The sequence below is a fragment of the Drosophila biarmipes genome, chromosome 3R, assembly GCF_025231255.1.
Source record: "Drosophila biarmipes strain raj3 chromosome 3R, RU_DBia_V1.1, whole genome shotgun sequence".
NCBI lineage: Eukaryota > Metazoa > Arthropoda > Insecta > Diptera > Drosophilidae > Drosophila > Drosophila biarmipes.
The window spans coordinates 11,319,130-11,331,610 of NC_066616.1; the positions used below are offsets into that span (position 1 = coordinate 11,319,130).

Genomic DNA, 12,481 nt, shown 5'->3' on the forward strand with positions numbered 1-12,481 from the left:
CGGCGGTTCCAGGGGCGCTGATCGCAGCTCGATATCAACGGGCCAACATTTATTGGTAATGAAAATGAAAACAAACAAGCAAGCAAACAAACCAAGTGTCAAGTGGCCGGGATTTCGCCTCTGATATCGCCTTGCCAATTGCCCTCGTATGTTAGCCAGCTGCCTGTTTATTTGTTTGCCAAACGTGTTTGTTCGTCCATTTGGCCACCCCCAGCTGCCATTTCGGCATTAATTTGCTCAGCAATTGGCACTTGTGTGCCATGAATATCAGAGTACGAGGCAAGTTGTTAGCAGATGTCTCATCGGATTTCACTTTCCACACTTCCTCGGAGAACGAGGAAAGCCGAGGAAAACTTGCTATTTCCTTCTCCATATTAATAAGACACAATTTCCCCAAGGTGATCAAAACGATTTATATTTAATTGAGATTTTGTGAAATTGCGACTCATATTGCTTATCTAATCGCTTCGTATTGCCTTGTTTTCCTTGGAATTGCCTTTAAATCTCGACCGCACACACGGCGTATGAGTAATATCGTAGATTCATATAAAACATTGCTGGGAGTTCTGCGATGACAACAGAATTGCCAGTGTCTATTAATGCCAGCTATTAAGTAGCTAATTTGCCAAACGATTAGGTGACTTCTTAAAAAGATACACTTCAAATAAAAATTTGAAAATAATATTTTACACAAAACATTCTCACTTCAAAGGAATTTGCAAGCTATTTTATTTATTTTATCAAATCATCTATACTTCTTAATCAACTTGTTACTTTAAAAACTTTGGTATTTCTATGTTTTGTACTAAGATGAGCTGACGAAATACAATCTCAGTCGAAAGCTAACCAACCAAACAAAGCCATCCGTTTTAAAGTGCAACTGCAACTATTTTTACATTCAATTTTATTTATATTCAAGCATTTTTTGGCGCTGCAGTTATTTTGATTCGATTTCTTAGTCGGCTGGCATTTTCATTGCAACGGCAAATGCAACACCATCGCCATCACCATCCTCACCCGCAGCAGAAGCCGCCCGGCGATGTTGGACGGTTCGAACATATTCGAGGCCTGTTGTTAGACAATTTCATTTGCAGTTTGTGCAAAAGCGCAAATATTTGCACAATCCTCGGGCCGCTGCAATAGTTTCTGCGTTTGCTATAGTTTTCAGTTGCTGTTTCGGTCCTCTGAGCGCTAATTGAGTGAGCACACGACAGGCAGGCAGTCGGGCAGTTGGACAGGCGGACGGCCTGGTGGATGGACTGTCAAGCAGCTCTAGAGGAGAAATGAAAAACGCAGCGAGGTCTGGCAGAGATCTGGCCGAGCCATGTAGCCATATAATGTGGGGCAAGCACACATCGAAGAGTGCAACTTCCCCACACACTTTTCGTTCATGCCTCGGGAAGTTAGAGGCACGCAACACGCCATAAACTTCAAGGAAGTTGCCCAAACGATCGGCCGAAGTAGCAACATGCGTTCCGAAAGGAATTTTGATTGCCCCACTGTAACTGAATCAACTCATGGACCCCCTCTTTTCAGCACTCGACCAATGTCCATCAAATTGTCATAAATTTAATCCGATAAAGTTTCATTTCATTGGCGGGGCTGCCCGTCTAATCAGCAGCCTCATAATACCCATCATCATTACACAGAAAAAAAATACAACTCTTTAGTAGATAAATATTTGATCTTTTTTAAATTTTAAATGCAAATTCGGTTTACTCGTTATTGTTTTTAAAATATTTTATTATTACCTATTATTATTCTATTGTTCCATAGCTTTGATCACCATTATTTATCATTATTTTTCTTGATGTACCATTATGTTTTGTGTGGTTATTGTTACTATAGTATATATATGTTCCGTTGACAGTCCGCACATCAACGCACATTTTCCGAGTTTCTTTTTTTGGGTCAGACATTCTTTATTCTTTTTTTCTGGTCGAACAACAAAGTCAGTGAACTTTCGTTAGATGAAATATTGAGGAAAGTTCTGTGCCTTGACAGACTGATGGAGCGGTCGACTGACGGATTGATGAGCGTTTTTCCACTTATCAAATTGGCTGCCATGAGAAAATGTTTTCATTTAAATATATAATCGCTTGAGAGCAAAATTGCGTAATTGATTTGCGAGGCTGAGAGCAACGAGTTTTGCCTGAAACCGAAATCGATAAATAGTGCCGGCTCTTTCTAGCTCATCTCCCCGTCTCTTTCTTTTCTTGAGAGTGCATGTGCGTTAAGAATCTTGTTAGATGCTGCGACTCTCACTTAGCATTTGCAATTTGCCCAGGAATGCTGCTCTTTGTAGTGGCGAAGTTTCGCTTTCTAAATGCCTCGCATTACTCATACGACACGGTGTACAATGTTGCATGATGTCGAGGAAAGAAAGGTGGTGTAGTGTGTGTGATGTTAAAGAAACTACCATTTCTTGGTTTAAAAAAACGATACGACATGATGGCTTTGCAGTTTTTCAAGAACTAAAAACTCTTTAAAATTTTCCAAACAGCCTGATATATTAGGTGTTTAAATTAAAGGGTTATTTAAAAATGGTACTATAACTCATAATCTTAAGTATAATTCCAATATACCCACAAACATTATACATTTAACTGATATTTTCATCTATATTCAAGAACTTAAGACTCTTAAAAATTACTCATACAACATGATGCACTTTAGTCGTTTTAAATCAAAGGTTTTTTTCAAAATACTTATAAAACCCATAACCAGACATTTAAAGTGAACTACCAATATCAGCACAACTTTATACATTTAACTGATTACTATTTCATTACCATTTAAGGTTGTTTGCTATTTGGTGTGCTCTTTCTGGCCCACATTTTGGCAGCACGTGCTTCGGCTTAGCTTGATCTCTCTGCTTTTTATTTACCTTGACCACTTGAGTTGTTTTTAATAAACTGTTAATAATGGTTAACTCTTGGCGCTTGCCAGCCACCCACACACTCAGGCACTCAGACAGAGAGTAAAGACACCTGCCCACATGGTTCCCCGGATTTTTGTGCTGGTTTTAGCCTTTTTGTTCGTCGGTCTTGGTGCTACTTTGTGGTCAATAAATTTGGCCATTATAAGCCCTGTTTGGGGTGTGGGCGTGGCACCTATACAGTGTTCCATACAAGATTTGCCATCGCGTGTGTAGACTTCTTGGTTATCGTGGAGTGTGTGTTGGCGTGCTCTGGGCAATTTGGGTTTTTTCTCTATTTCGTTTTTTATTTTATTTTTTGCCATGAGGAGCATTTCTGTTCGATTCATTGACCAGATTCCATGACTCTGCGCAATGTAAATGAAACAGTTGCTTGCAGTGGTTACCCGTGTTTCTCTCTTAGCCACTTTTGTTGTATTCGCTGGCGTAATTATGCGCCCGAAAATCGCTGGCTGTCATTAGGCGCACGAGTTGACCGTGAACCAGTGACGGCTGCACATTTTCAGTTCTCTTTCGCTTTTGGTTATTGAATTTTATCAACACACTTTGGCCAGGCCATTAAAAAGTGAAACAATTTAAAGTGACACTTGGGTAAAATGTTTGCTTTACGATTCCTTTCTAAAAGCAAACGAACTTGTCTACCTAACCCTCGGTTAAGTTAATGTTAAAAATAATACCAATATATATTTCAATCAAGTCAAAAAGTTATCTTTTTTCTAACCAAACCATCCATTCTGATGCTGGTAAATTTAAATCCTGCAGTGAAATGGACCAGTTTAGGCTCTGTGTTAACCATACAGGACCTTTCGGAAATTGAATCCGGGATTACAAAGGCCACTCAGTCCGCAGTTCTCTCGAGAGCCAGCATTAGGGGATGTGTGGGTTCGGGTGGGGGCTCTCCCAGTTGCATTGCCAATATCCGCTGGCAATGCAATCAAGCAGCAAATAAAAACGAAATGGAAAACAATTCAGAAACACCGAATTCCACTGAGTGACTGACTGACTGGCCGCCTGGGCAAACGGCGGAGTGAATGAATTAGTGACGAGTGCCGAGCGAGCTGCGTGGATCGATTCACGCTCGACCGACAAACTTCCGCTGCTGGCCAGAGAGCTAACGAATGATAACTGTGCCATGTTTTCCACTGGGGGTTAAGTGCAAACGTCATAAACTCAATTTCTCCGGGTTCCGCCTCTGGAATCCACCGGCCCCAAGCCCCCAAAAGCCCTTTAACTGTGCCTCGCTGTGTGTACATAGTTTAGTTACCTTTCGAAAAGACAAAACACCGGGCACAGCCGAGGCGTACCAAAACAAAAAGTGATTCATGCGCAACCAGAAGAGCCGAAAGAGACGGCCAGATGCCGCAAGAGAGAGAGGGGCGAAACTTGTTTCCTAGGCACGAGGCAGCGAAGCATCCAGAGATGGGGAACGATTTAAGGAGAGCTCCATGAGGAAAATAGAATAGCACACCTAATCAAAAGGTTATCGAAAACCTCTATTTTCACATCTACCGGGAGTATTCTATAACTCTAAGAATTTTACTGGTGCTTTTAAGTTAAGAACCTCAAACATACATCTCTTGCTATAGAAAAAAACATATAACCAATTAAAATACCAAAGGTATTTTTAAAATACAATAAAATATAACATAATAATATTGGATTCTAGATAAAAAGTTTAATAATGAACCTACCACATTACTATTTACAACTAAGCCAAATCACTCCTACTATAACATTTATTACTAAATAACAAGATTTTTCTCTTCCCAAATTGATCATAGAGTTTCGCTCGGTGCATTCGGCTCCGGGGTTCACTTTCCTCAACGGAACCCAAATCGATCCGCCCTTCTGCCATCCTTAATTGCATTGACACGCCCCGTTTATTGGACTGCGGTTGCCTCGGCCCCGACTTTCCAATTGATCGGATTGATAATTGGATTTGCGTTTGCCGATTGGAAAAGCGAGGCGACTACGGCGGCGGCAGCAAAGGAAAATACCTTTCGAAACCGACGATCCCCAGCACCTTATATGGATCGGAGAGTCGATTCGTGATCAGTCAGCTGATTCATTAGCCCCAATTTAGTTGGTCAAGGTTTGGCCGCTCCAAATGCGACGTGCTTATCGCATCAACACCTTCCGCAGGTCGATTTCCAATCGCCAATCGTTATCAGCGGTGTGCGATTTCAATGGGCGACTAATGAGAGTGGGTCGGACGGCAGGCCTTATAAGGCTAGGGTGAGGAACCCCTATACGAGCTGCGTTCGCCTGCAATAGGCGCCGATCATTAAATTAAACTACAAATGTTATAGATAAGGAAATGGTATTCGCTGAATCGCGTTCGCCTTGTTGCTTTTTCAGCAGGTGATAATAGATTTGTTTGTTCTACATTGCTTTGAAATTTTAATTGCGGCCATATACAAGGAAACTGGAAACAACAAAGGAAACGCAATGATGTGGATACAGTGTGAGTTTGATTTAAAAATAAATAGGTTTGAGAATTCCACAAATCATCGATATAATTCAATATTATACGTTGAGGCCCAAATCAACTTAAATTATAAGCATTTGCAATTTAAAAATTGATTTAAAATTGTTCTGGCCACAAAAACAAAGCACATTGACCAACATAATCGCCGTTTCGTGGGAGTTATTGGATCAGCAAACCAGTTCGCCTGAAGGGGAAAACACACACAAAACCGTGGAACTACCTAAACCATAGAATTTCCACCATATGGCCATGAACTGGGCATGTCTATGGAAACATCAATATTTTTTGTGGCCGGGACCTTTGGCCGTAAATAGCTCGAAACGCATAAACATGTCCGATGTGTGCCACAACTTGTGTTTTGTGTGTGTTTTGTTTGCTGTTCGAGTGCTCAACCCACAGTTCAATAAACCCACCACAAAGCTAATTACAATCCCCGGCAGCAAAAACAACGCCAACAACTAAAATTAAAATTTAGCTACAAAATAATAAGTGAAATTACGGGAATAGTGGTTCTGTTTTTTTTCTGACAAATTGTAAAATTAATTGCACATAAAAGAGCCACAACATCTAGTGGCGCGGGGGAGAACTCTCTCTAGATCGCTCTGCGTAATTAAAAATATAAATGAAATGGCAATTGAAGAGCCGAAATACAAATGCCCCATGCAATCAGCTTTCTTCACGCTAAAATTAGCAGCCGCCGCAAAAAGCAAAAACCGAAAACCCCAAAAAAAGCGAAAGAAGAAAGGGGCAGAATACATTTTACACAAATTTTCCACCGATGAAAGTTTTCCTCTTTCATTATTTTTCGGCTCGTGTTTATAGAGTCTGTTAGAGATGTTTAGATTTTAATTTCTTGTTAGGAATTTTATTCTATTTTCCCCCACGAGCCGTGAAAAATGGGTGGGCTTTGCTGTGGGTGGTGCCTCAATCAATTTGAATAAACCGAGAAACTGCAGCTAGAAATTGAAACTGAAACTGTCAAAGCCCAATGCTGGGGGATAATTAAAAATAGTTCTGGCCGGGTTTAGATTTCGATTCTTGCCGATTGCCGATTCCCCAGTTCGATTGTATTATTGTCCCAATAAACTTTGCCCTTTTCATGTTGGCCATTGGCCAATAAAAGACAACTTTTCATTGGGTGTCGAGCAGCGTTTGCCAATTAAAAATGCATGAGGCAGGGTTATGAGGCAGTCTAGCCGGCTGGCCAGTATTGATAGCCGAGTGCAGGTGTCACAACTTAGAAATCCAGCTGCACCTGACGCTCGGAATTGATCAAAAACCATATCATCCAGCGGAAACGGAAATTGTCTAATATATCGGACTATTTTTAGCCACTTCTTCCTAAGATATTGCCAATTTATAATTTAAATATATCTCTGAAACTGGCATCGCTAGATTATAGATCATATCTTGTAAAATTCAAATGTATCTTTCAAAACTGCATTGTTAGCTCATAAAGCTCTACATCCCCTTATCTAATCTGGTCTAAGCAAACCCCCTACCAAAAACCAAGGCCTCTTGTCCAACAGCAATTATCAGTCCCATTATATGTGGCGCTCTTAGTCACTGACATATGCCAATCTGTACTAATACGCATACGAATCCAATATATAATTATACATTTCGAACAACTCACCTTAACAAGCGATTTTGCTGGCCGAAAACATTTGTGGTGGGTAGGCGAAATATATGATTGGTTAGCTTGTGGTTTTAGTTCACTGAAAACAGAAAGAGGAAAGGGTATCGATTAAATTCAGCATAATCAACACTTGGCTTAACAAGACTAGTATGAAGAAGATCACTAATAACATGAATACTTAAAAATTGTATGCCCATAGAAAAAATTTACCTAAATGTCTAGAGTTTTTTTAAAGTGTTTTTAGGTGATCTTCTGATTTTCACTTACGGCTAAAATACGTCATCTATATATCCCTGATGCTCGTGAGTAATTAGGGAAAGTGAATCATATGGGACCAAGCTACTTTGAAAGTGCCCAAAAATATACGGATACAATTGTATCTGTAAACAAATAGAACCCGCTTTAAAATTAGTCGGGGGCACATCCGGCGAATGTCGAATTTCGGAATGTGCCAATGACATGAGCTCCACTTAGAAATATCCGTTTATGTTTACTCCCCAGTTGCCCGGTTCCACGACTCTCGGCGCGATCAAACATTGTCGCCTGTCAGCACTTTGAATTTGCATTGAGGAGCCAATGTTTTGTTCACTGCCATTAATTGGCCTTCGCTTTCGGCTCCGGGGAACAGAGCATGCAAATGCAATTTGTTTGGTTGATTTCAATTGAAAATGGCAAACCATTTGGGGGGCTGTTTGCATGGAGATTCAAATCAATAAATCGCAAAAAGTGTTTAGTCAATAAACCACTTGCAGTTTCCAGGAAGACGAGGGCTAAAAGTGTACTTTGTTTTTATGTATATTGAAAAAATAATAAATCACTAAAAGCTATGGCTTGCAAATAATGTACTGCATTTTTATTTAGTATGAAGACTAACTTGATTATATTAGCGATGCATTTTTTAAACACCTCGAGTTATGTAGGACTAGCCAAACAAAAAGCCAGGATCAGGTGTTCTAACTTGTTTGAGAAGAAACGTTCTTGAAATCAAGAAGAAGGATCTTGATGTGAAGATGTCTGGATTTCGTATTTTGAAAATCTTTTAAACCGAGCACACTTTATCTCAGTTCTAGCCTACTACTAAAGTACTTCTACGCTTTTTCCCATAGTGTAAGCACAAACATCTGGTACACAGACTAATGAACTTATTTTTTAACAAGATAGCCGAATTACTTGGAATTAGGACACGAAATTCGAGGAACACCTCACGGAGTTACATTGCTCGGGGATAATCCCCAATGCTCGCCCCTTCCAGGGTAAACTTCTTGGGAAATTGAAAAACTTCTAGGGGGAAATGCAGTGCAGCCACATGAGCTTCAAGCAAACAGCCCCTGGAAATGGCTGTGTAAATATGTCGAGCAGGTGAGTGGGCCGTGCTAGAAGCTGTCGAAGCGTAAAAACTTAATCATATTAAGAGCTCGCAAACCGGCTCCTAAACTTGGTCTAGAAGGCAAAGGGCTGATTAAGCGATAGATGGATGAATGAAACGAACTCGGGTGAGTGGCTGAGAGTGAATAAACCGAGTGGCTAAATGAGCAGAGTTAATGCCTGACTGGCTGGCTGGCTGGCTGGCTGGCTGGCTGGAAAACTGGAAAATCGAGGCTCAAATTAAAAACCCAAACAGCGGCACAAAGGCGGGCGTAACAAAAGTAGCATGTTGTGTGCACACATGTAGTTGTCTCAACTGAATTATAGACAGGCGAATTCTTATTCACCGGAGCAGCGAACTTTTGCATTGAGAAAATGCACAAACAACAAAGCGAACTCGAAGTCAACCCGGCGCAACAAAAGAGCTCACCCACTTGGGTCATGGTCATCGTGATGACGGCGCTGTCTGTCAGCTTTTTAATTAGCAATGAAACTCCTATAGGAAAGAAAAGCATGAAATTAAAAACGGGCAGTGGACACTTTGATGAGGTGCTTTTGATAAATTGTGAAAGTGCCTGGCCCAGACGACAGCTAATTGACGCCCGAAAACTCCCCAACTCTGCTAGGCCCACCGACCAATCCCATTTTCCCAGCCGCGCGGCATATGTTATAAAAGTGGCGATAAAAATGCGATTAATAACACACAAAAGCCTATCAACGTGAAAGGCCAGCAAGCCAACAAAAACGCCAAATGGCAAATGCGAAAAAAGAAATCAAATTGGCGAGGAAAACTGAATGCTGAACTCTGGCGTCTGCAAGCAGATAAACAATTTTACGCGCTCTCTCGACTTAAAAAGACTGCCTGCGTCGTATAACTAAAATAATATGTAAGTAAAAGTAAGTGAAAAAGAAGCCCGTCCTTGGCCGCAACCTTATCTAATTTGCCTGATATTTTATCAGTGTCACAACGCATGGAACGCTATCAATTTCCCATTTGTGGGTTAATGGGGAAGAAAGGCGGATAGATAGGAGGAGTCCTTCTCGGGTTTCGTGTCCCGGGGGAGTCATGTTTGATGGCCTTTCAAGTGCTTCTCAAATGAGGAAGACCATGCATGCCTTGCCCCTCTTGTTAACACATTGCGGTCATAAAAATGCCCTTTATGGCATTCCAGTACAAAGGTCAACAGAGTTGCACTTGGTTTAAGTGCTGCGTAGCGGTTTACAAAGCGGGCAGTGTTGCACAACTCCAACACACGTTGTTATTCATCCACTGTACCTTAATTTAAAGGTTTTAGATTATTCTAATGAACTTAACTGACATTCTCAGCAGACAAAGATGAATTATATCTGATCCCACATATCTGTAAGGGGGAAAACAGTTACATTTACACTCTAACCAGCATACGCTAATGACCATTGCTATTACCACTAGCGCCTCTCGAGAACCAACGTCCATAAATGGGGCCCAAAGCGAAATGGCTAATGAAAATACTTCACACAAAGCACACTCATAACAAATGTCACACTCTACACGTGTCCCCCAAGAACGAGGCCCCCATTAGAGCCCAAATTAGGTGCTTCTCGAGGCTGGGGCTTAAAATAACATTCCGGCCCACCAAAAAGTGATAGAAGACCGCAACCCCATAACTTTGATTATGAACATTTACTTATAAATAGCAATAGCACCTACTATCTTATCGCTGGATTTAAATACGCTTTCGACCATGCCATCGGGCCAGAAGTATTTATGCACTCAAGCAAAAAGTTTGGGGCGGCACATTTGCTTTCTACTGGCATCCGAAGAGTGCTTCTCCATTGTTCTGGTGCTTTTGCCCATTGCAATGTCATGACTTGACGCCATCGCATTTTCCCCGTTGCCTTGATTGGTGTAAAAGAAATTGCACCGCCAGCAGAACGCGATCGTGGAAGTCAATGCTCCTACATACTCGCGGGGTTCAACGAATGGCGATTATTCAAGCGATATTGTTATCAGAGGATGTCCATGATTGCGCCTCACTTGGGGTTCTCTTGGGATTATTTTCCTCTGAAGACTGGAGAGGCCACACAATGGGTTTCAAGGGGTTTGAAGCGTCTAGTTTACAGCGATAATGTAATATTTTTAACATCATTTAAATAAAACCTTTTAATGCATAATAGTAAAATTATGAGAGGACGCTTATCTCTAGGGATTCTTTTTCCTAAAGCCTAGAAAATGTTTCAAGATCTTTTTGCTAAAGATTAACCAATGTTATTTGTCACAAAAATATTTGAATGAAAACTTTTTACTCCATAATAAATTTTATAAAGGTTAGCTACACTTTGTAAACATATAAGAATTGCTTCAAGTATCTATTGTATTATATGAGATATAAGCTAATAGATATTTTATTATTATATTTTAGTCCGAAATCGATTGTTTTTTAACAACTAACTACAACTTCACCCATTTGAATCGCTCTTGCGGATGGTAGTTTCTTGTAATTTGTTGCACTTCTTTGAAACAATGTCAAGGCTAATGACATTTTTGTGCTGGCTCGACAATAATTTCCCCTACCCACCGCTTTCTTGTTTGGCTCACAATATTTTCGGAACACTTGGACGCTTGTCATTGTCGGCAGGGGCCGCCCCGCCCCCTGGGACGCCCCTTACAATGATGTCATATCACACAGACTCAAATTGCTCCAATTTCGCCCCTTGCTTTTGACTTTGTCACGCTTTTCCCAGCGAGCGCTATTCCACACTTGACTTCGCATTTCCCCCCATCTCAAATCCGCTTTTTCCCACCTCAACTAATAACTTTGTTTGTTTTTCATCCACTTTCCGAGTGCATTCGCTTGGGCTTTGGCTTTTTCCTCACACTGCCACTGTGTTTCAGTTTCTTTTTGCGCCTGCCCTGGATTTCCATTTTGTCGTACTTGGTTTTTGCGCCGCTTTTCCAACCGATTGTGAAAAGTTGTGCACTAATGGCAGCTGTGAAATGCATTTATGTTTATGGTCTAGTTTTTCCACTCTTTTTTGTTCGGGCGCTTCTGGAGCACCTCTTAAGGGCAAACATTTATTCTTATCCTCCAGTCACATTAGTGCGAAGGCTAAGAGCACACATGATGGGTTAGCTGGGGAAGAATGGAGTGTGCATTGGGGTTTGGGGAGCTTCAACTCTACCGGTGATACGACCGACTTCCCTCGAAAGACCCTAACTTACTTTCCATTTCTTAAAGATAAAAGAATTTGTAGATCCTCCAAAGATCATTTATTAGTTTTGTTACTTTTAATGGTTAAGCAGATATTGATTAAGTTACTTTTAATAGTTAACCAGATATTATAGTGAAAATACTAATATTATTCATAAATTAATACAAATTTGTGGCTTTAGATAGGTTTTTAATACATAAAGATGTATGGATGTTTTTTTAAAGTTCTATAGATACATAGGTCTATCCGTAAGGTGAAATAGATTAACCATTTCTGAGTGAATGAATAAAGGCCTAGAAATACAGACTCTATCGGTTAACTTTAAGATAAGCTGATATTATAATGAAAATTGTTTAAGTTACTTTTAAGATACTTATGATGAGATCCGACCTTAATTATTGGCTTTCGAAAGGTATTCAATGTATCTGTTTGAAGATATGTGAGTGTTTTTAAAAGTTCTATAGATACAAAGGTCTATCCGTAAGCTAAAATAGATTTACCATTTCTAAGTGGATGAATAAGGGCCCTAGAGATATAGACCCTAGCATGTGTGGGATAATTAGCATAAAATTCAGATGCGATTACATAAACATGCAAATCTCCTGGGCATTGTAATACACCTCTATCGATCGCCGACTCGAGACTCACCTTGATAATTTACAGATTCAGCTGGAGCTGTTTGATTTATTCGGGGGGTTTGCATATATCATTTCCGAAACGGCAGATAGCGATTATAATCGAAAAAGACAAGAGGAAGAAGAACATGAGGAAAGGCGGCGTTAGGGAGATAAAGTTGCACGCGAAAACCGGTTGCCGTTATTGTTTACACCAAATCGGAAACGAAGATGTGGGGGCAGGC

The 12,481-nt window shown here is 40.5% G+C and overlaps 1 protein-coding gene across 11 annotated transcripts in view; it reads right to left on the minus strand.

Annotated features, from left to right (window-relative positions):
* The window catches only part of LOC108031398 (F-actin-monooxygenase Mical), a 44,470-nt gene that overhangs the window by 31,294 nt on the left and 695 nt on the right, over positions 1 to 12,481 (minus strand). For all 11 annotated transcript variants that reach the window (XR_007764696.1, XR_007764695.1, XR_007764694.1 and 8 more), the window contains exons 2-3: positions 12,271 to 12,297; positions 7,063 to 7,144 (exon numbers count right to left, since the gene is read on the minus strand). The gene's annotated coding sequence lies outside the window, so the exon portion shown is untranslated. The remainder of the gene's footprint in view (positions 1 to 7,062; positions 7,145 to 12,270; positions 12,298 to 12,481) is intronic.